The sequence below is a fragment of the Mobula hypostoma genome, chromosome 1 (genome assembly GCF_963921235.1).
Source record: "Mobula hypostoma chromosome 1, sMobHyp1.1, whole genome shotgun sequence".
Classification (NCBI taxonomy): domain Eukaryota; kingdom Metazoa; phylum Chordata; class Chondrichthyes; order Myliobatiformes; family Myliobatidae; genus Mobula; species Mobula hypostoma.
The window spans coordinates 107,493,781-107,513,290 of NC_086097.1; the positions used below are offsets into that span (position 1 = coordinate 107,493,781).

General features: G+C 59.3%; 1 pseudogene; it reads left to right on the forward strand.

Moving 5' to 3' along the window:
* The first annotated feature begins 994 nt into the window (after positions 1 to 994).
* The window catches only part of LOC134342593 (basic proline-rich protein-like), a 40,632-nt pseudogene continuing 22,116 nt past the window's right edge, over positions 995 to 19,510 (forward strand).

A 19,510-nucleotide genomic window follows, 5' to 3' on the forward strand; every position in this document is an offset into this window, starting at 1 on the left:
TGACGAGGAGGAGCCCGTGAGACAAGTCCGACTAGCGCCGCGGGCTATGAAATGATCTCTGCTACCGGTGCGGTGAGGTCGGTCATTTGGCCCGGGACGACCCCGCCCCGGCACCACGCCACAGCTCAGAAGCAGCAGAACCCCTCCGGGCGGGCCGTTTGGGTGAAGAGCAAGGCTTACACGTTGATGCCTGCGTGCTGGAGGGCATCAGGTGCCGTATGTTGGTGGACACGGGGTCAACCATCACTACCATCTGTCCCGGTGTCCTCCCCAGCACGGACCAGCCATCCCCGCCTCGGTGGACAACGGCAGCGGTCCGTGACTGTGCGGCGATGCGAGGGAAGAAGAGGTTGTGCATCGCAGTGGACACGAGGTGTGACTCGCCGACATCCGAGAGTCCTGAATCATCGGCCTGGACCTGCTGTCCCACTAGAGGCCCGTGTGGATGTGTCCGGGGCAACACTCTACCTCGGTGCTGAAACCGTGGCTCTCCGGCAGGGCAGCTCCGGGAAGCAGTCCCAGTGGGAGCAGTAACCACACCGGTTTCACAGCAGCCCGGGGCAGGGCAGCACACCCGGCAGCGGCCCAACGCAACACCGCTGAACCAGGAGCAAGTGACGGTGACGCCGGCGACCACCTCCCCACCACGGACCAGCAGTGCGCAGCGAACAGGTGAGCGATCCGATGTTGGCCCGGGTGAGGGAATGGCTGAGTGTGGGACGACGGCCGGAGTGGGCATAGGTCTCTGCCCTGGACCCAGAGACCAAAGCCCTGTACTCGCAGTGGGGAACGCTGGAGGTCCCCGACGGATTGCTGTTCAGGTGGTGACAGTTGTCCGATGGTGACCGACATCTCCTGCAGCTGGTCTCCCAGGGGTTCTGCGTCATGGTGCTGCTGTCGGTGGACGGGCTGGTGGGGCCCGGCCATTTCGGGGTCACAAAGACGCTGGGGCAGGCTGCATGAACGCTTCTACTGGCCTGGGTACAGGCAGGACATGGAGCTGTTCGTGCGCTGCTGCGACGCTTCCAGGTTCCAGAAGGGGCTGGGCCACCGGTCTAGGGTGCCAATGCAGCAGTTCATGGTGGGAGCTCCAGTATGGGTCTGCTGCCCCTCCCGGAAGAAGGGACTATCCCCCGGGCTTGGAAGCCACTGGAAGGGGCCGGGAGAGGAGCTCGACCGCATCTCCGATGTGGTATATCGGGTGCTGTTGCCTGAGCGGCAGAAGGCAGTCGTGCTGCACCGGGACCGACTGGTAGCGTGTCAGCCCTTGGCCACCACTAACCCGGCGAGGCTGAAGGAAGGAAGTGATACTGGGTGTCCTGCCTCTTGCCTCACACAAACAGGCGGCAGTGTCGACACCCACCGGAACTTTAGGACTTTGTTGTGGACTCTGGGGTTGCCTTTCTGGGGCAGTGTGATCCCTGGGGGGAGGGCATAGTCGACAGCCCGCCCCTGCATTTCTAGTGACCAGTACTGTTTATTGTTCTTGTGTACTTTCGCGGGATTAATGTGGGAAGTTCCGATTCATTTATTGTTACATTTTAGCAGTTGTCCCTTGTATACAGGTTTCATAGAAACATAGAAACATAGAAAATAGGTGCAGGAGTAGGCCATTCGGCCCTTCGAGCCTGCACCGCCATTTATTATGATCATGGCTGATCATCCAACTCAGAACCCCGCCCCAGCCTTCCCTCCATACCCCCTGACCCCTTTAGCCACAAGGGCCATATCTAACTCCCTCTTAAACATAGCCAATGAACTGGCCTCAACAGTTTGCTGTGGCAGAGAATTCCACAGATTCACCACTCTCTGTGTGAAGAAGTTTTTCCTAATCTCGGTCCTAAAAGGCTTCCCCTCTATCCTCAAACTGTGGCCCCTCGTTCTGGACCTCCCCAACATCGGGAACAATCTTCCCGCATCTAGCCTGTCCAATCCCTTTAGGATCTTATACGTTTCAATCAGATCCCCCCTCAATCTTCTAAATTCCAATGAGTACAAGCCCAGTTCATCCAGTCTTTCTTCATATGAAAGACCTGCCATCCCAGGAATCAATCTGGTGAACCTTCTTTGTACTCCCTCTATGGCAAAGATGTCTTTCCTCAGATTAGGGGACCAAAACTGCACACAATACTCCAGGTGTGGTCTCACCAAGGCCTTGTACAACTGCAGTAGTACCTCCCTGCTCCTGTACTCGAATCCTCTCGCTATAAATGCCAGCATACCGTTCGCCTTTTTCATCGCCTGCTGTACCTGCATGCCCACTTTCAATGACTGGTGTATAATGACACCCAGGTCTCGTTGCACCTTCCCTTTTCCTAATCGGCCACCATTCAGATAATAATCTGTTTTCCTATTTTTGCCACCAAAGTGGATAACTTCACATTTATCCACATTAAATTGCATCTGCCATGAGTTTGCCCACTCACCCAACCTATCCAAGTCACCCTGCATCCTCGCCATCCGAAGGTAGAGCGTTCCTATGAAACGGTTCGTAAGCCGGAATGCCGTAAAGCGAAGAAGCAATTGCCATTTATTTATATGGGAAAATTTTGAGAGCGTTCGCAGACCCAAAAATAACCTACCAAATCATGCCAAATAACGCATAAAACCTAAAATAACAGTAACATATAGTAAAAGCAGGAATGGTATGATAAATACACAGCCTATATAAAGTAGAAATACTTTTCTACAATCATTGCTGCACTGTCCACCGTAGTGAAAATCTAACGCAAGCGCTCTCCAGTAACCTTTAAGCTATAAAGCTGCCAAATCATACCAAATAACACGTAAAAATACACAGCCGATATAAAGTAGAAATAATATATGTACAGTGTAGTATCACTTACAGGAATCGGGAAGACAGCGCAGAGCACACTGATGATGGTGTGTTAGGCTGAGTTGTCGGAGGTTGGGGTGGCGCAGTGGTTCCCACCCTCCGGGCCACCGACCGATACTGATCTGCGAAGCATGCACAGGTACAGTGGTAGCCGGGAAGCATCCAGCACATTTTTAAGAAAAAAAATGAAACAAACATGCTAATTAATTAGATTGCATCGACTCTGATCTGGGCTGACAATTACGTGCAGGGCAGCACCTAATTAATTAGCATGTTTATTTTGGCTTTTTTCTTAAAGATGTGCTGTGTGTCTCCCGGCTACCACTGCATTTTCCACGAATCGGTATCTGTCCGTGGCCTGGGGGTTGGGGTGGTGGGACCCTGGGGTATCATCTCATCGTCAATCAGGGCAGGCAGCTCATCTTCTCCTATCTCTGCCTGCCTTGATATCGAAGGTCGAGGTTCATCGTCTGATGTGGAAGGCTTGAGAAACGACAGTACAGTATGCTTGACTGCTGAGCCTCACGCATTTTTCTATCATACAGTTCTTTGTAAGGTTTCAAACCATCTAAACGGACGTACCCTTGCAGAATTAAAGTCGTACTTTATCATTACTCATTCGGTTTCGATTGTTATCCTTTCCTCTTCCAATTGCATCAGCTCTTCATCCATCAGTTCTTGGTCATGGGACGCCAAAACCTCTTCAACATCATCTTCGTCAGCTTCCACAAGCCAAACTCACTTTGTCCTTACTTCATTCACCACGATTGAAATGCTTAATTATGTCTAGTTTTACGCTAAGTGTAACACCGTTATGAGCTCTTTTAGGCTTTTCTGATACCTTAGAACTCATCTTGCAAACGGCTGCTCATAGGCACGTGTTTAAGCAATGCCGGCGAGAATGCAGTTCTGAATCTGGGAGAGAGCTGCCTTTTATTGCACGCTGATTTTTTTTCCGTGCACTGCCTTTTTTCATAAGTGAAAACACCTTCTGTTAGCGGAAACAGGGAACTAATGTCGGTCTTTCGTAACAGCGAGGTTTTGTAAAGCGAATGTTCGAAAAGCAGAGGACACCTGTATTTGTGGGTCACCCTGACTGTAACCGGGGTGTGTGATGGTCACCTCCCCCGTCTGGAGATGCGAGGGGATGGGGGAGATAGGTGAACCCGGGTGGGTTCACTCTCCCAGTCACGGTGCCTGTCTGTTTGGTGTTCATTGCAATAAAATGGTTGTTGACTTCAACGAGCTTCCTCGTCTGTCATTCTTGCTCTCTCTCTCTCTCTCTGCTCCCTCTATCTCGCTGTATTTATCTACTCTGTCTGTCTCACTCTGTCTGGTCTCCTCTCTCTGTCTTGCTCTCCCCCCACCCTCCCTGTCTCCACCCCCCCCCCGCTATCTATCTAGCTCCTCTTCTCTCTCTATCACCCCATCTCTCTATCCCACTCATTCCTCTCTATACCCCCACTCCTCTCTCTATCGCCACCTCTGTCATGCATGCGCGAGCGCACACACACACACGCGCACACACACACACAGACACACATGCGTACATCCGTCTCTCGCGTGCCCCCATCTTACCCCTCCCCATCACACCCCACACTCTCCCTCTACCCCCACATGCTCCCCCTACCCCCCACAATCTCTCCCTATCTCCCCCTATAGCCCCCCACACCCCCCTCTAGCCCATCAACATTCCCTCTAGTCCCCCGCACACTCCCCCTATCTCTCCATCGCCCCGCTCTCTCCCCATCCCCCTGCACTCTCCCCATCTCCCCATCCCCCTGCACTCTCCCCATCTCCCCCATTCCCCTGCACTCTCCCCATCTCCCCCATTCCCCCCACACTCTCCCCATCTCCCCCATCCCCAGCTGACTCCCCATCCCCGTACTCTCCCCTATCTCCCCCAACCCCCCCGCACTCTCCCCCTATCTGCCCCATCCCCTGCACTATTCTCTATCTCCCCATCACCCTGCACTCTCTCCTATCTCCCCATCCCCCCGCACTCTCCCCCATCTCCCGCGCACACTCCCCCTATCTCCCCCATCCCCCGCACCTACCCCCATCTCTCCCATCCCCCCGCACTTTCCCTTATCTCCCCCATCTCCCGCACACTCCCCCTATCACCCCCATCCCCCCGCACTATCCCCTATCTCCCCCATTCCCCCTCTTTCCCCATCTCCCCATTCCCCCTCTTTCCCCATCTCCCCATTCCCCCGCACTCCACCTATCTTCCCCATCCCCCCGCACTCTCCCCTATCTCCCCCATCCCCACACTTTCCCCATCCTCCCGCACTCTCCCCATCTGCCCCATCCCCCTGCACTCTCCCCTATCTCCCCATCCCCCTGCACTCTCCCCTATCTCCTCATTCCCCCCGTTCTCTCCCCCTATCTCTCCCATCACCCCCACACTCTCCCTTATCTCCCCCATCACCCCGCACTCTCCCCTATCTCCCCCATTGCCCCGCACTCTCCCCTATCTCCCCCATCGCCCCGCACTCTCCCCTATCTCCCCCATCGCCCCGCACTCTCCCCTATCTCCCTCATCCCCCTGCACTCTCCCCTATCTCCTCATTCCCCCGTTCTGTCCCCCCTATCTCTCCCATCCCCCGCACTCTCCACATCTCCCCATCCCCCCGCACTCTCCACTATCTCCCCCATCCCCTGCACTCTCCCCATATCCCCATCCCCCGCATTCTCCCCAAATCCCCATCCCCCGCATTCTCCCCATATCCACATCCCCCGCATTCTCCCCATAACCCCATCCCCCGCACTCTCCCCGTCTCCCCATCCCCCCGCACTCCCCCGTCTCCCCCATCCCCCGCACTCCCCCGTCTCCCCCATCCCCCGCACTCCCCGTCTCCCCCATCCCCCCGCACTCACCATCTCCCCCATCCCCCGCACTCCCCCTGTCTCCCCATCCCCCGCACTCCCCCTGTCTCCCCATCCCCCGCACTCACCGTCTCCCCCATCCCCCGCACTCCCCATCTCCCCCATCCCCCGCACTCCCCATCTCCCCCATCCCCCGCACTTTCCCTTATCTCCCCCATCTCCCGCACACTCCCCCTATCACCCCCATCCCCCCGCACTATCCCCTATCTCCCCCATCCACCCTCTTTCCACATCTCCCCATTCCCCCTCTTTCCCCATTCCCCCGCACTCCACCTATCTTCCCCATCCCCCCGCACTCTCCCCTATATCCCCATCCCCACACTTTCCCCATCCTCCCGCACTCTCCCCATCTGCCCCATCCCCCTGCACTCTCCCCTATCTCCCCATCCCCCTGCACTCTCCCCTATCTCCTCATTCCCCCCGTTCTCTCCCCCTATCTCTCCCATCACCCCCACACTCTCCCTTATCTCCCCCACCCCCCCGCACTCTCCCCATCTCCCCGCACTCTCTCCTATCTCCCCCATCGCCCCGCACTCTCCCCTATCTCCCCCATCGCCCCGCACTCTCCCCTATCTCCCTCATCCCCCTGCACTCTCCCCTATCTCCCCATCCCCACACTTTCCCCATCCTCCCGCACTCTCCCCATCTGCCCCATCCCCCTGCACTCTCCCCTATCTCCCCATCCCCCTGCACTCTCCCCTATCTCCTCATTCCCCCCGTTCTCTCCCCCTATCTCTCCCATCACCCCCACACTCTCCCTTATCTCCCCCACCCCCCCGCACTCTCCCCATCTCCCCGCACTCTCCCCTATCTCCCCCATCGCCCCGCACTCTCCCCTATCTCCCCCATCGCCCCGCACTCTCCCCTATCTCCCTCATCCCCCTGCACTCTCCCCTATCTCCTCATTCCCCCGTTCTGTCCCCCCTATCTCTCCCATCCCCCGCACTCTCCCCATCTCCCCATCCCCCCGCACTCTCCACTATCTCCCCCATCCCCTGCACTCTCCCCATATCCCCATCCCCCGCATTCTCCCCAAATCCCCATCCCCCGCATTCTCCCCAAATCCCCATCCCCCGCATTCTCCCCAAATCCCCATCCCCCGCATTCTCCCCAAATCCCCATCCCCCGCATTCTCCCCATATCCACATCCCCCGCACTCTCCCCATCTCCCCCATCCCCCGCACTCCCCGTCTCCCCCATCCCCCGCACTCCCCGTCTCCCCCATCCCCCGCACTCCCCGTCTCCCCCATCCCCCGCACTCCCCGTCTCCCCCATCCCCCGCACTCCCCGTCTCCCCCATCCCCCGCACTCCCCCTGTCTCCCCCATCCCCCGCACTCTCCCCTATCTCCCCATCCCCCGCACTCTCCCCTATCTCCCCACCCCCCGAACTCTCCCCATCACCCCCATTCCCCGCACTCTCCCCTATCTCCCCCATCCTCACTGCACTCTCCCCATCCCCCTGCAGTCACCCCTATCTGCCCCATCTCCCCGCACTCTCACTTATCTCCCCGAACCTCCCCGCACTCTCCCCCTATCTGCCCCATCCCCCCGCACTCTCCCCTTTCTCCCACATCCCCCCGCACTCTCCCCTTTCTCCCCATCCCCCCGCACACTCCCCTATCTCCCCCATCCCCCCATCTAGCCCCCCTGCACTCTCCCCTTATCTCCCCATCCCCTCCACACTCCCTTTTTAGCCCCCCTGCACTCTTCCCCATCCCCCGCACTCTCCCCTATCTCCCCCAACCCCCGCACTCTCCCCTATCTCCCCCATCCCCCGCACTATCCCCTATCTCTCCCATTCCCCGAACTCTCTCCCATATCTCCCCATCCCCCCTCTAGCCCCCGCACTCTCCCCCTATCTTCCCCATCCCCTGCACTCTCCCCATCTCCCCATCACCCCACCTAGCCCCCCTGCACTCTCCCCTTATCTCCCCATCCCCTCCACACTCCCCTTTTAGCCCCCCTGCGCTCTTCCCCAGCCCCCCTGCGCTCTTCCCCATCCCCCGCACTCTCCCCTATCTCCCCCAACCCCCGCACTCTCTCCTATCTCCCCCATCCCCCGCACTATCCCCTATCTCTCCCATTCCCCGAACTCTCTCCCATATTTCCCCATCCCCCCTCTAGCCCCTGCACTCTCCCCCTATCTTCCCCATCCCCTGCACTCTCCCCATCTCCCCCATCACCCCATCTAGCCCCCCTGCACTCTCCCCTTATCTCCCCATCCCCTCCACACTCCCTTTTTAGCCCCCCTGCGCTCTTCCCCAGCCCCCCTGCGCTCTTCCCCATCCCACGCACTCTCCCCTATCTCCCCCCATCCCACGCACTCTCCCCTATCTCCCCCCATCCCCCGCACTCTCCCCATCTCCCCATCCCCTGCACTCTCCCCATCTCCCCATCCCCCGCACTCTCCCCTATCTCCCCCATCCTCCCGCACTCTCCCCTATCTCCCCATCCCCCGAACTCTCCCCATCTCCCCATCCTCCCCGCATTCTCCCCATCTCCCCATCCCCCCGCACTCTCCCCTATCTCCCCCATCCCCCTACTCTCTCCCATTTCTCCCCCATCCCCCCTCTAGCCCCCCGCACTCTCCCCTATCTTCCCCATCCCCTGCACTCTCCCCTATCTTCCCCATCAGCCCATCTAGCCCCCCTGCACTCTCCCCTCCACACTCCCCATCCCCTCCACACTCCCCCTCTAGCCCCCCCTGCACTTTCCCCCAGCCCCCCCGCACTTTCCCCCAGCCCCCCCGCACTTTCCCCCAGCCCCCCCGCACTTTCCCCCAGCCCCCCCGCACTTTCCCCCAGCCCCCCCGCACTGTCCCTCCAGCCCCCCCGCACTGTCCCTCCAGCCCCCCCGCACTGTCCCTCCAGCCCCCCCGCACTGTCCCTCCAGCCCCCCCGCACTGTCCCTCCAGCCCCCCCGCACTGTCCCTCCAGCCCCCCCGCACTGTCCCTCCAGCCCCCCCGCACTGTCCCTCCAGCCCCCCCCGCACTGTCCCTCCAGCCCCCCCCGCACTGTCCCTCCAGCCCCCCCCGCACTGTCCCTCCAGCCCCCCCCGCACTGTTCCAGCCCCCCCCGCACTATCCCTCCAGCCCCCCCGCACTATCCCTCCAGCCCCCCCGCACTATCCCTCCAGCCCCCCCCGCACTATCCCTCCAGCCCCCCCCGCACTATCCCTCCAGCCCCCCCCGCACTATCCCTCCAGCCCCCCCCGCACTATCCCTCCAGCCCCCCCCGCACTATCCCTCCAGCCCCCCCCGCACTATCCCTCCAGCCCCCCCCGCACTGTCCCTCCAGCCCCCCCCGCACCGTCCCTCCAGCCCCCCCGCACCGTCCCCCCAGCCCCCCCCCGCACCGTCCCCCCAGCCCCCCCCGCACCGTCCCCCCAGCCCCCCCCGCACCGTCCCTCCAGCCCCCCCCGCACCGTCCCTCCAGCCCCCCCCGCACCGTCCCTCCAGCCCCCCCGCACCGTCCCTCCAGCCCCCCCGCACTCTTCCCTCCAGCCCCCCCGCACTCTTCCCTCCAGCCCCCCCGCACTCTTCCCTCCAGCCCCCCCGCACTCTTCCCCCAGCCCCCCGCACTCTCCCCCATCCCCCCGCATTCTCCCCTAGCTCCCCCATCCCCCCCCGCTCTCTCCCCTATCTCCTCATTCCCCCGTTCTCTCTCCCTATCTCTCCCATCCCCCGCACTCCCCTCATCTCCCCATCACCCTGCACTCTCCCGTATCTCCCCTATCCCCCGTACTCTCCCCTATCTCCCTCTCCCCCTCCGCACTCTCCCCATCCCCCGCACTCTCCCCATCCCCCGCACTCTCCCCATCCCCCGCACTCTCCCCATCCCCCGCACTCTCCCCATCCCCCGCACTCTCCCCATCCCCCGCACTCTCCCCATCCCCCGCACTCTCCCCATCCCCCGCACTCTCCCCATCCCCCGCACTCTCCCCATCCCCCGCACTCTCCCCATCCCCCGCACTCTCCCCATCACCCCGCACTCTCCCCATCTCCCCATCACCCCGCACTCTCCCCAACTCCCCATCACCCCGCACTCTCCCCTATCTCCCCATCCCCCGCACTCTCCCCTATCTCCCCCATCCCCCGCACTCTCCCCTATCTCCCCCATCCCCCTGCACTCTCCCCTATCTCCTCATTCCCCCGTTCTCTCCCCCTATCTCCCCATCTCCCCGCACTCTCCCCTATCTCCCCCATCACACCGCACTCTCCCCTATCTCCCCATCCCCCTGTACTCTCCCCTATCTCCCCCATCCCCCGCACTCTCCCCTATCTCTCCCATCCCCCGCACTCTCCCCTATCTCCCCCATCCCCCTGCACTCTCCGCTATCTCCCCATCCCCCTGCACTCTCCCCACCCCCCCTCTCCCCTATCCTCCCCGCACTCTCCCCTATCTCCTCATTCCCCCGCACTCTCCCTTATCTCCCCCATCCCCCCACTCTCCCTATCTCCCTCATCCCCCCGCACACTCCCCATCTCCCCATCCCCAGCTGTCTCCCCATCCCCCGCACTCCCCCTATCTCCCCCATCGCCCGCACTCTCCCCATCACCCCCATTCCCCGCACTCTCCCCTATCTCCCCCATCCTCCCTGCACTCTCCCCATCCCCCTGCACTCTCCCCTATCTGCCCCATCCCCCCACACTCTCCCTTATCTCCCCCAACCCCCCCCCGCACTCTCCCCCTAACTGCCCCATCCCCCCGCACTATCCCCCATCTCCCCATCCCCCCGCACTATCCCCCATCTCCCCATCCCCCCGCGCTCTCCCTGTCCCACCGCACACTCCCCCTATCTTCCCCATTCCCCGCACTCTCCCCTTTCTCATCCATCACCCCGCACTCTCTCCTATCTCCCCCATCTCCCCATCCCCTCGCACACTCCCCATCTCCTCAATCCCCCTGCACTCTCCCTATCTCCCCCATCCCCCCGCACTCTCCCCATCTCCCCGCACTCTCCCTTATCTCCTCCATTCCTCCGCACTCTCCCTTATCTCCTCCATCCCCCCGCACACTCCCCCATCTCCCCCATCCCCCCGCACACTCCCCCATCCCCCCAGACTGACCCCTATCTCCCCCATTCCCCGCACTCTCCCCATCACCCCCATTCCCCGCACTCTCCCCTATCTCCCCCATCCTCCCTGCACTCTCCCCTATCTGCCCCATCCCCCTACACTCTCCCTTATCTCCCCCAACCCCCCCCCGCACTCTCCCCCATCTCCCCCGCACACTCCCCTTATCTCCCCCATCCCCCGCGCTCTCCCCGTCCCCCCGCACACTCCCCCTATCTTCCCCATCCCCCGCACTCTCCCCTTTCTCATCCATCACCCCGCACTCTCCCCTTTCTCATCCATCACCCCGCACTCACTCCTATCTCCCCCATCCCCCCGCACTCTCCCCCATCTCCCCATCCCCCTGCACACTCCCCATCTCCCCAATCCCCCCGCACTCTCCCTATCTCCCCAATCCCCCTGCACTCTCCCCATCCCCCCGCACTCTCCCCATCCCCCCGCACTCTCCCTTATCTCCTCCATCCCCCCGCACACTCCTCCATCTCCCCCATCCCCCCACACTGACCCCTATCTCCCCATCCCCCGCACTCTCCCCATCACCCCCATTCCCCGCACTCTCCCCTATCTCCCCCATCCTCCCTGCACTCTCCCCTATCTGCCCCATCCCCGCCGCACTCTCCCCCATCTGCCCCATCCCCCCCGCACTCTCCCCCATCTCCCCCATCCCCCGCACTCTCCCTTATCTCCCCCATCACCCCGCACTCTCCCCTTTCTCATCCATTACCCCGCACTCTCTTCTATCTCCCCCATCCCCCCGCACTCTCCCCATCCCCCCGCACTCTCCCTTATCTCCTCCATCCCCCTGCACACTCCCCCATCTCCCCCATCCCCCTGCACACTCCCCCATCTCCCCCATCCCCCCACACTGTCCCCTATCTCCCCCATCCCCCGCACTCTCCCCTATCTCCCGCACTCTCCCCCATCTCCCGCACTCTCCCCCATCTCCCGCACTCTCCCCCATCTCCCGCACTCTCCCTCATCTCCCGCACTCTCCCTCATCTCCCGCACTCTCCCTCATCTCCCGCACTCTCCCTCATCTCCCGCACTCTCCCTCATCTCCCGCACTCTCCCTCATCTCCCGCACTCTCCCCTATCTCCCCATCCCCCCGCACTCTCCCCTATCTCCCCCATCCCCCCGCACTCTCCCAGATCCCCCCACACTCTTACCTCTCTCCCCCATCTTCCTGCACTCTCCCCTCTCTCCCCGATCCCCCCGCACTCTCCCTTATCTCCCCCATCCCCCCACACACTCCCCCTATCTCCCCCATCCCCCCACGCACTCGCCCTTATCTCCCCATCTCCTGCACTCTCCCCTATCTCCCCATCCCCCCGCACTCTCCCCCATCTCCCCCATCCCCCTCTCTCCCCTATCCTCCCCGCACTCTCCCCATCTGCCCATCCCCCAGCACTCTACCCTATCTCCCTATCCTCCCCGCACTCTCCCCATCTGCCCATCCCCCAGCACTCTACCCTATCTCCCCATCCCCCTGTAGTATCCCCTATCTCTCCCATTCCCCGAACTCTCTCCCATATCTCCCCCATCCCCCCTCTAGCCCCCGCACTCTCTCCCTATCTTCCCCGTCCCCTGCACTCTCCCTTATGTCCCCCATCACCCCTTCTAGCCCCCCTGCACTCTCCCCTATCTCCCCAGCCCCCCCCGCACTCTCCCCCCAGCCCCCCCCGCACTGTCCCCCCAGCCCCCCCGTCCCCCCAGCCCCCCCGCACTGTCCCCCCAGCCGCTCCACACTCTCCCCCAGCAACCCCGGACTCTCCCCCTAGCCCCCGGCACACTCTCTTTCTACCCCTCTCTACCTTCTCTGTCTTTCTGTCTACTCTATCTCCCCTCTCTCTTCCCTCTGTGTGTGTCTCTGTGTCTCTCTGTCTCACTTTCACTCTCTCTACTCTCTCTCTCTGTATCTCTCTAGCTCCTTCCTCTGTCTCTCTCTCCCGCACTCTCCCCCTATCTCCCCCATCCTCTCTGCACTCTCCCCTATCTCCCCCATCCTCTCTGCACTCTCCCCATCTCCCCATCCCCCCGCACTCTCCCCATCTCCCCATCCCCCCGCACTCTCCCCATCTCCCTGCACTCTCCCTTATCTCCCCCATCCCCCCTCTCTCTCCTATCTTCCCCGCACTCTCCCCTTTCTCCCCCACCCCCCCGCACTCTCCCCATCTCCCTGCACTCTCCCTTATCTCCCCCATCCCCCCTCTCTCTCCTATCCTCCCCGCACTCTCCCCTTTCTCCCCCATCCCCCCGCACTATCCCCTATCTCTCCCATTGCCCGAACTCTCTCCCATATCTCCCCCATCCCCCTCTAGCCCCCGCACTCTCCCCCTATCTTCCCCATCCCCTGCACTCTCCCCATCTCCCCCATCACCCCATCTAGCCCTCCTGCACTCTCCCCTTATCTCCCCATCCCCTCCACACTCCCCTTTTAGCCCCCCTGCGCTCTTCCCCAGCCCCCTGCACTCTTCCCCATCCCCTGCACTCTCCCCTATTCCCCCCATCCCCTGCACTCTCCCCTATTCCCCCCATCCCCCGCACTCTCCCCATCTCCCCCAACCCCCGCACTCTCCCCTATCTCCCCCACCCCCCCGCACTATCCCCTATCTCTCCCATTCCCCGAACTCTCTCCCATATCTCCCCCACCCCCCCGCGCTCTCCCCCACCCCCCCGCACTCTTTCCCACCCCCCGCACTATCCCCATCTCCCCATCCCCCATCCCCCACACTCTCTCCTATCTCCACCATCCCCCTGCACTCTCCCCCATCCCCCGCACTCTCCCCTTTCTCATCCATCACCCCGCACTCTCCCTATCTCCCCCATTCCCCTGCACTCTCCCCTATCTCCCCATACCCCGCACTCTCCCCTATCTCCCCCATCCCCCTGCACTCTCCCAGATCCCCCCGCACTCTCCCCTCTCTCCCCCATCTCCCTGCACTCTCCCCCATCCCCCCGGACTCTCCCTTATCTCCCCCATCCCCCCACACACTCCCCCTATATCCCCCATCCCCCCGCACTCTCCCCTATCTCCCGCACTCTCCCCTATCTCCCGCACTCTCCCCTATCTCCCGCACTCTCCCCTATCTCCCGCACTCTCCCCTATCTCCCGCACTCTCCCCATCTCCCGCACTCTCCCCATCTCCCGCACTCTCCCCATCTCCCGCACTCTCCCCCATCTCCCCCATCCCCCCGCACTCTCCCCTATCTCCCCCATCCCCCCGCACTCTCCCCTATCTCCCCCATCCCCCCGCACTCTCCCAGATCCCCCCCGCACTCTCCCATCTCTCCCCCATCTTCCTGCACTCTCCCCTCTCGCCCCCATCCCCCCGCACTCTCCCTTATCTCCCCTATCCCCCCGCACTCTCCCCCTATCTCCCCCATCCCCCCACACACTCTCCCTTATCTCCCCATCTCCTGCACTATCCCCTATCTGCCGCACTCTCCCCCTATCTCCCCATCCCCCCGCACTCTCCCCTATCTCCCCCATCCCCCCGCACTCTCCCCTATCTCCCCCATCCCCCCGCACTCACCCCTATCTCCCCCATCCCCCCGCACTCACCCCTATCTCCCCCCGCACTCACCCCTATCTCCCCCATCCCCCCGCACTCTCCCCTATCTCCCCCATCCCCCGCACTCTCCCTTATCTCCCCCATCCTCCCGCACTCTCCCCATCCCCCCACACTCTCCCCCATCTCCCCCATCCCCCTCTCTCCCCTATCCTCCCCGCACTCTCCCCATCTGCCCATCCCCCAGCACTCTACCCTATCTCCCCCATCCCCCTGTAGTATCCCCTATCTCTCCCATTCCCCGAACTCTCTCCCATATCTCCCCCATCCCCCCTCTAGCCCCCGCACTCTCCCCCTATCTTCCCCGTCCCCTGCACTCTCCCCCTATCTCCCCAGCCCCCCCGCACTGTCCCCTCAGCCGCCCCACACTCTCCCCCAGCAACCCCGGACTCTCCCCCTAGCCCCCCGCACACTCTCTCTCTACCCCTCTCTACCTTCTCTGTCTTTCTGTCTACTCTATCTCCCCTCTCTCTTCCCTCTGTGTGTGTCTCTGTGTCTCTCTGTCTCACTTTCACTCTCTCTACTCTCTCTCTGTATCTCTCTATCTCCTTCCTCTGTCTCTCTCTCCCGCACTCTCCCCATCTCCCCCATCCTCTCTGCATTCTCCCCTATCTCCCCCATCCTCTCTGCACTCTCCCCATCTCCCCATCCCCCCGCTCTCTTCCCATCTCCCCATCCCCCTGCACTCTCCCTTATCTCCCCATCCCCCTGCACTCTCCCCATCCCCCCATCTCACCCATCCCCCCTGCACTCTCCCCAACTCCCCCATCCCCCTGCACTCTCAGCATCTCCCCCATCTCCCGCACTCTCCCCATCTCCCACATCCCACCCGCACTCTCCCCCTATCTCCCCCATCCCTCACTCTCTCCCCATCCCCCCGCACTCTCCCCTATCTCATCCATCCCCCCACACTATCCGCCTATCTCCCCCATCCCCCCGCTCTCTCCCCATCCCCCTGCACTCTCCCTTATCTCCCCATCCCCCTGCACTCTCCCCATCCCCCCTATCTCACCCATCCCCCCTGCACTCTCCCCAACTCCCCCATCCCCCTGCACTCTCAGCATCTCCCCAACCCCCGCACTCTCCCCTATCTCGCCCATCCTCCCCGCACTCTCCCCTATCTCGCCCATCCTCCCCGCACTCTCCCCTATCTCCCCCATCCCCCCGCACTCTCCCCTATCTCCCCCATCAGCCCATCTAGCCCCCCGCACTCTCCCCCTATCTCCCCATCCCCTCCACACTCCCCCTCTAGCCCTTCTGCACTTCCCCCAGCCCCCCCGCAGTGTCCCTCCAGCCCCCCCACACTCTCCCCCAGCCCCACGCACTCTCCCCCTAGCCCCCCAGCACTCTCTCTCTCTACCCCCTCTACCTTCTCTGTCTCTCTGTCTACTCTATCTCCTCTCTCTCTATCTTCCCTCTAGCCCCCACTCTCCCTCCACCCCCTACTCTCCCTCTACCCCCACATGCTACCACTACCCCCCACAATCTCTCCCTATCTTCCCCTCTAGCCCCCCGCACACTCCCCCTATTTCACCCATCCCCCCGCAAACTCTCCCCTATCTCACCCATCCCCCCTGCACTCTCCCCAACTCCCCCATCCCCCTGCACTCTCAGCATCTCCCACATCCCACCCGCACTCTCCCCCTATCTCCCCCATCCCTCAATCTCTCCCCATCCCCCGCACTCTCCCCTATCTCATCCACCCCCCCACACTATCCGCCTATCTCCCCCATCCTCCCCGCACTCTCCTCTATCTTCCCCATCCCCTGCACTCTCCCCTATCTTCCCCATCAGCCCATCTAGCCCCCCTGCACTCTCCCCCATTTCCCCATCCCCTCCACACTCCCCCTCTAGCTCCCCTGCACTTCCCCCAGCCCCCCGCACTCTTCCCCCAGCCCCCCGCACTCTTCCCCCAGCCCCCCGCACTCTTCCCCCAGCCCCTCCACACTCTCCCCCTAGCCCCCCAGCACTCTCTCTCTCTACCCCTCTCTACCTTCTCTGTCTCTCTGTCTACTCTATCTCCTCTCTCTCTATCTCCCCTCTACCCCCCCACTCTCCCTCTGCCCCCCACTCTCCCTCTACCCCCACACGCTACCCCTAACCCCCACAATCTCTCCCTATCTCCCCCTATAGCTCCCCGCACCCCCTCTAGCCCCTCAACGTTCCCTCTCTAGTCCCCCACACACTCCCCCTATCTCCCCATCCCCCTGATCTCTCCCCCATCCCCTGCACTCTCCCCTATCTCACCCATCCCCCCTGCACTCTCCTTGGATTAGTAAGTATGCAGATGATACTAAGATAAGTGGCCTTGTGGATAATGAAGTAGGTTTTCAAACCTTGCAGAGAGATTTAGGCCGGTTAGAAGAGTGGGCTGAAAGATGGCAGATGGAGTTTAATGCTGATAAATGTGAGGTGCTACATTTTGGTAGGACTAATCAAAATAGGACATACATGGTAAATGTAGGGCATTGAAGAATGCTGTAGAACATTGGGATCTAGGAATAATGGTGCATAGTTCCCTGAAGGTGGAATCTCATGTGGATAGGGTGGTGAAGAAAGCTTTGGTATGGTGGCCTTTATAAATCAGAGCATTGAGTATAGGAGTTGGGATGTAATGTTGAAATTGTATAAGGCATTGGTGAGGCCAAATTTGGAGTATTGTGTACAGTGCTGGTCACCGAATTATAGGAAAGATGTTAATAAAATTGAGAGAGTACAGAGGAGGTTTGCCAAAATGTTGCCTGGGTTTCATCTCCTAAGTTACAGAGAAAGGTTGAACAAGTTAGGTCTTTATTCTTTGGAGCGTAGAAGGTTGAGAGGGGTCTTGATAGAGGTGTTTAAAATTATGAGGGGGAATGATAAGGAGACATGGATAGGCTTTTTCCATTGAGAGAGGGGGAGATTCAAAGAAGAGGACATGAGTTGAGAGTTAAAGGGCAAAAGTTTAGGGGTAACATGAAGGGGAACTTCTTTACTCAGAGAGTGGTGGCTGTGTGGAATGAGCTTCCAGCAGAAGTGGTTGAGGCAGGTTCGATGTTGTCATTTAAAGTTAAATTGGATAGATATATGGACAGGAAGGGAATGGAAGGTTATGGACTGAGTGCAGGCCGGTGGGACTAGGTGAAAGTTGGAGTTTGACATGGACTAGAAGGGCCAAGATGGCCTGTTTCCGTGTTGTAATTGTTATATGGTTATATGGTTAAATGGGTCTTCCAAATGGACAATGACAATAAACGCAAGCATACCTCTAAAGTTGTGGCAAAATTTTTTAAGGACAACAAAGTCAAGATATTGGAGTGGCCATCACAAAGCCCTGACCTCAATCTCTTGTCCTGTATTTCCCCCGCTAAGGTAGAGCATTTCCATGAAACCTTTTGTGCTGAAATGGCGTAAAGCAAAGGAGCAATTACCATTAATTTATATGGGAAAAATTTTTGAGCATTCCCAGACCCAAAAAATGACCTACCAAATCATAGCAAATAACACATAAAACCTAAAATAACTCTCACATATAATAAAAGCATTAATGATACGATAATTACACAGCCTATATAAAGTAGAAATAATGTATGTACAGTGTAGTCGGGAAGATTAAGCCAAAACCAATTTATGAAAAAAAATAGGCACATACGCACATGCGCATGTCACATATGCGAATGTCACGCATGCGCACACAGATGCCCGTGCAAAGCTTCATGCCCATGGTAGTCTTTTTTGGGGTAAACACAAAGAGTCCAGTCAACACACACAAAAATTGCTGGTGACCGCAGCAGGCCAGGCAGCATCTATAGGAAGAGGCACAGTCGACGTTTCGGGCCGGGACCCTTCGTCAGGATTTGTCTGCTACTTTTGTCCCTTATTTGGGAGTGAGAAAGTTGGCAACCTTAACTCTAAAAGATATGTTGAAGTGAGTTTAACCCTACTTGAACCCCCCTCCCCGGGTTGGTCGGTCCGCAAGAATATTGTCAATATTAAACCGGTCCGCGGTGCAAAAAGGGTTGGGGACCCCTGTCCTAACTGACCTAAGACAGGGAATGTTTCTAGGATTAAATGTCAGGAATTGTGAAAAACTGAGTTTAAATATATTTGGTTAAGGTGTATGTAAACTTCTGACTTCAACTGTACCTCACTTGGAAGATAAATGCCTTTTGTGATGTTACGTACCCCATAACTGGGTTGCCAAACCAGCAGAAATGGACCACTTTGTTGGAGTCTGGATTACTGGAACTAAGAAAGTTTTATTAAAGAAAGAAGTAACACAGTACTCTAAACGTAAGGATATAAATGCAACGGGTTAGCAATGATAAAACACAGATGTACACAGAACTAGGATAATAGGAATCAATCAAGCTCCATAGCAGTCTAGGGGTAAAATGATCAGTTTCAAGTGACGCGCAGTTCAGTTCAATTCAGTTCGCAGTAATGGCTATTGTGCCGTTGGGGAGAGAGGGAGAGAGAGAGAGCGAATGATATTCAAATCGGATTCAAGCACACCTTTGATATTCCTTGCAGTTAGCTTTTGAGCGAGCCCTTTGTAATGTCTTCTGAGGTCACCGACTGTGACCCCTCCGTTCCAGATATGATCGTTCTTCCGCGGTGAACCCGGCACCCAGGCAAGGGCGGACACACACACCAGGTTTCCGCTGATCGTACCTTTCCACCCTGTGCGTCTATGGTCGGTCCCGCGACCAGACCTCCAAAACTCCCACCAACTTATGGGGGGGGGCTCAAAGCACTTCCAGGGTCTTGTTATCTCGTGGTGTCATGGTGTGCCCTTTGCCTTAGCGAACCTGTTCCTTCTAAACCCCTGCTGGGGTATCGCCTGTCCATCAAACTTCAAACAGTTCAGGTTCAAAGCAACCAGTCTGACAATACTCGGAACTGTGTCTCTTTTCGTTAATCTCTCTCATCTCTCATATTAGCATTTTGAATGTTTCCCCATTGTCTCTTTTATCGGCATCAATCTTCTGATAACTTGGTCTTTTGTCACACCCCTACCCTTCAAAGGATTTTTACCGGGGTAAAAATTATAGGCATGAATACACTATTAGATACACACAAATATACATGTTCGTCAGCTATTTGGCTAATACAGAGAACTTTAAGTTGTCAACACCTTGACAGACAGTCAGCAATCAC